General features: G+C 38.8%; 2 long non-coding RNA genes across 2 annotated transcripts in view; both read left to right on the plus strand.

Moving 5' to 3' along the window:
• Nucleotides 1-3,030: 3,030 nt before the first annotated feature.
• LOC118762699 lies at nt 3,031-3,851 on the plus strand. The gene is made up of 3 exons (XR_004998452.1): nt 3,031-3,256; nt 3,365-3,594; nt 3,698-3,851. It is a non-coding gene; the product is annotated as an uncharacterized LOC118762699 (long non-coding RNA).
• Nucleotides 3,852-4,703: 852 nt separating this feature from the next.
• Nucleotides 4,704-4,993, plus strand: part of LOC118762700 — a 12,069-nt gene continuing 11,779 nt past the window's right edge. The window contains exon 1 of the long non-coding RNA XR_004998453.1: nt 4,704-4,736. This is a non-coding gene — a long non-coding RNA (uncharacterized LOC118762700). The remainder of the gene's footprint in view (nt 4,737-4,993) is intronic.

Below are 4,993 nucleotides of genomic sequence, written 5' to 3' on the forward strand. Positions count from 1 at the left end.
CAAGAGTGTAGCGGGTGCCAGTCAGACAGCACTAGCATCGGTGACATTCGGAAGGTGCTTTTTACATGCCACCGGCACAAGGAGTCAGTCACAGACGAAACTGGAAACTCTCCACGCATGAATGGTGCTTATTGCGTGCCACCAGCACAGGTGCCAGTAAGGTGACATTGGTAATGATCATGCTCGAATGGCGCCCTTTTACGTGCCACTGGCATGGTAGCCAGTTGGCTGCTCTGGCAACGATCACGCTCGGATGGTGCTCTTGGCACCCTACTAGCACAAGGCACAAGTGCCAGTAAGGCGACGCTGGTAACGATCATACACGAAAAAGTGTCTGTAAAATATTAAGCGTGCATTTGCACCCCACTGCCCCCTGTTCCCAGGCCCTCGGTGAAGTTGTCTTACGATTCTTAAAAATCCAGCTTATGGTTTTCCTTTCTTTGGCAAAAATGTTTATGTAGATACTTTTTCTAGAAGAGATCTGTTTTATCGACAGAAATAATCTGTTTATCTTCATAACCTTCTTCTTCGATTATTTTCAAGACATTGGGACATTTTTGCAGCACATTTTTGTCCGCAAGTGTTATACAGTCATTATGGATTCCTGTTAAAGTTTTTAATTCCTCGTTAACTGACAATAAAGATTTCTTCAGTTCCTGCTAGAATCTCATCTTCTTTTGTAATATTTTCTTTAATTGCAGCAAAGATATATAAAGCTTTCATTTTAATAGCCATGGTACTTCAAGGAATTCTATTTTGTTGTTGTGATATTCCATTTAGAAAGACGCTATATAAATCATAATATTCCTTCTATTTCTTGTTGAAATGGATTTTCACCCTATTTACCTAGAGCTTTATCATTTCTCTAACACGAATCTATTTCCCTGATAATCACATCTTTATAACTTCCAATTTATTATTCACAGTTAACATTTTCCTTTTCTTAAACACCCACATTTTTCTTCTCATTCTCATATCATTGGATTCGGAGAATAAATTGCATATTATTTTCATAGAGTGAAGTACACGATTACGACACAAAAGCAGAGGCCTTACAAAGACATCACACTCGAGCAATATTGTCAAAGTCCAACGTGAGTGTTGGAAACAAGGTGATACCACGGACTTAAAAGATTCATATACACAGTTAGTCATAAAATTAACTTGAGATAAAAGTTGGAAGAACTGAAGTATTTATTCTGTAACCCACAAACATTTTCTTCTAGCGCTATTAGCAAACAGCAGTCGTAGAAGCAGACAACACTGTGCCTGTTCATGGTTACAGTTACTACCAAGGGTTACCGAAGTTCATCATCATCATCGTTTAACGTCCGCTTTCCATGCTAGCATGGGTTGGACGAATGAGTGAGGGCTGGCGAACCAGATGGCTGCACCAGGCTCCAATCTTGATCTGGCAGAGTTTATACAGCTGGATGTCCTTCCAAACACCAACCACTCCGAGAGTGTAATGGATGCTTTTACGTGCCACCGGCATGGGGCCAGTCAGGCGGTACTGGCAATGACTTCACTCGAATCTTTTACACATGCAACCGGCACAGGTGCCAGTAAGGCAGTGCTGGTAACGATCATTCCTTTCTACAATAGGCATAAGGCCTGCAATTTCTGGGGTGAAGCTAAGTCAATTACATTGACTCCAGTACTCAACTAGCACTAATTTTATCGACTCCATGATAACGAAAGGCAAAGACGACCTTAGCAGAATTTGAACTCAGAATGTAAAGAGAGAAGAAATACTGCTAAGCATTTCACCCAGCATGCTAACGATTCTGCCAGCAGTTCACATTATAATATTAAAATGATAAAATAACTTTCCCTATAATGTTTTCTATGAAACTATCACTGTACTAATCAAGATTATTGCAATGATACTTGTTATCAATATACAATGTACAGTCAAGATTAAACACGGTATATTAAGTAATTGTGTTAATCAAAGACTAGTTAATCATTCGTTTTTCTCTATACATAAACCAGCATCATTTTAATGTCCACATTTCCATGCTTGCATGGATCAGATGGACATACATACATAGGTACACACATTCATACATACATACATACATACATGTATACATCTTGGGTAGAGAACACAAATCTGCTACCTCACCCCCTTAATCTGATACTGTTTAAAAAAGCACCTTTTGAGCATGGTCAATGCCAGTGCCAGCTCACTGGCTCCCATGCCGGTGGCACATAAAAAGCACCATTCAAGCATGGTCAATGCCAATGCCACCTGACTGGCTCCTGGGAGTGGCTGGCATTAAGAAAGGCATCCAGCTAAAGAAACCTTGCCAAATCAGACAGGAGCTAAAAATTCTGACCCCTCACTATTAATTTAATCTTTGTCATCATCATCATTGTTTAACATCCACTTTCTATGTTGGCATGGGTTGGATGGTTTGACTGAGAACTGGCAGAGTTTCTACAGCTGGATACCCTTACTAATGCCAACCTATCCAAGACTATAGTAGATGCTTTATACATGCCACTGGCAGGGGAGCCAGTCAGACAGCACTGGCATCAACCACACTCAAATGGTATTTTTTATGTGTCACAAGCACAAGTGCCAGTCAGGTGGCACTCGCATCAACCACACTCATAAGGGTCCTTTTTACATACCACCAGCATGGGTGCCAGTCAGGTTACACTGGCATCAACCATGCTCGAATGGTACTTTTTACATATCATAAGCACAGACCAGCATTTTAGGGAGAGGGTAAGTCAATTACTTCGACCCCAGTATGCAACTGGTACTTATTTTATCGACCCCAAAAGGATGAAAGGTAAAGTCAACCTCAGTGGAATTTGAACTCAGAACATAAAAACAGATAAAATGTCACTTGTCATTTTGCCCGACATGCAAACGGTTCTACCATCTCGCCACCCTAACTATTAATTTAATATTACAATCATATTTAGAAACTATGAAATTTTCTTAAAACTTAGCTTTATTAAGAGAACAGGAAGTAATCTTTATGAGGCTGAAGAGGATGAAATGAATATCTGCTTATCAAATTGAAATCTATAATAAAACTAACGAGTAGTATGTGTTTTTAGAGAAATATATCATATTAAGAAATCTGAAGCCAATATCTATAAAATTATAAAATAAGACTGGAAATGTCAAAATGTCTCTGTCTTCCTTGGAATTGTCTCCTTTAAAGTTTTTGCTCAGATAATGTGGAACTAATTAGTGAAATACAGAACGAGAAAGGGTGCCAAATGTCTGAAGATTGTAAGATTCATTTATTGGTATTTTTTGTAATTTTTCGCTTTGTACTTTGTTATTGATATTTTCCTTGTTTTTGACTTGAATTTTTTCTTTTTTTTTTTCTTATAACAGATGACAAACCTATCACAAATATGCTGCTGATAGGAATCATCAACATTGTTTCATTTATATATTTATTTTTATATATTTATTTTTATAGGTTTTTTTTCCTTGTCATTGATGATAAAAATGAAGAAATTAATGTCACATTGAAAACGAAATTTCCTTGGCGTTGCTGCTGACAGGATATCTAACTGGTTAATTAGAATATTGTTGTTTCTCCAGAATTTATTCCCCATTAGGTAAACACAAGTATGTGATAAAATATTTATAAAATGATGTATATATCAAATATGATTTTGACAATAAGCACAATATCAAATGTAATGCTATAATATCTTACAGTAAACCAAATGGCATCTATTATATTACTGCAGCACTGGATTAATTATTGAGTAAAATAAGCATGTGTTTAGGGCACCAAGGAAAGTGAGGCGCCACAGAAATGGTAAATGGTCTACAGCACAAAAGAAATTACTTTAATCTTGCTAAAATAATATTTGGGATTAATTTTGAGGATCTGTTCAAAGACTTTGCAAAGAAGAAAAGAATGATGCCAGTACCAATTCGACTGGCTTCCATGCCGGTGGAATGTAGAAAGCACCATGTGATTGTGGTCGATGCCAGCTCCTCTGGCCCCTGTGCCGGTGGCATGTAAAAAGTACCATCTGATTGTGGTCGATGCCAGCTCCTCTGGCCCCTGTGCCGGTGGCACGTAAAAAGCACCCAGTACACTCTCAGAGTGGTTGGTGTTAGGAAAGGCATCCAGCTGTAGAAACACTGCCAGATCAGATTGGGGCTTGGTGCAGCCTCCTGGCTTCCCAGACCCCAGTCGAACCGTCCAACCTATGCGTATATCAGCAAAACATTGACAACCCAGACAACTGCCTTTCCGTTTCTGTGTAAGAATGACAACATATTCATAATTTGTCGCAGCTGTCTCATGTAACTTGTCTATTTGAGCTTTATAGACTGTCCAGGTTTCAGCATTATACAACTCCATAGCTATGCAACTATGTACAGCTGTTGTACATCCTGTGTACATGTCCCAACCAATGTAAATTTCTGCTAATGAGGATTTTTCTCATAGGAGGCAGACCAGCATGCTCTAAGATATATTCTTTCCAGAAGTTGTCAGACTGATATTCATAATTTGGCACAATGTTCTCATATATCCATGTAGCTTGTCTACCTGGGCTTATAGACTGTCTAGGTTTCAATTCCATACAGCAGCAATAGAAGTAACTATTATGCTTTTCTACTCTAGGCACAAGGACCAAAATATTTAGGGAGGGGGCCAGTTGATTAGATCGACCCCAGTACACAACTTGTACTTAATTTATCGACCCCCAAATGGACCTCGGAGGAATTTGAACTCATAGGAGTAATTATTATTAAACAACTACCAAGTTCACTTAATATATTAATGATATGTTTCCTATGACTTCTGAAAAGAACTATTTCCTACACATACTAGTGCCACATGGAAAGAACGCATGCTGGCACCACATTAAAAGCATATGAGCTGGTACCATGTAAAAAGCACCCATGCTGGCCCCATCTATAAACAACCAGTATTGGTCCAACATACAAGGCACCCAGTACACTCTGTAAGGTGCTTGGTATTACAAGGGACATCCA

The sequence above is a fragment of the Octopus sinensis genome, linkage group LG3, assembly GCF_006345805.1.
Source record: "Octopus sinensis linkage group LG3, ASM634580v1, whole genome shotgun sequence".
Classification (NCBI taxonomy): domain Eukaryota; kingdom Metazoa; phylum Mollusca; class Cephalopoda; order Octopoda; family Octopodidae; genus Octopus; species Octopus sinensis.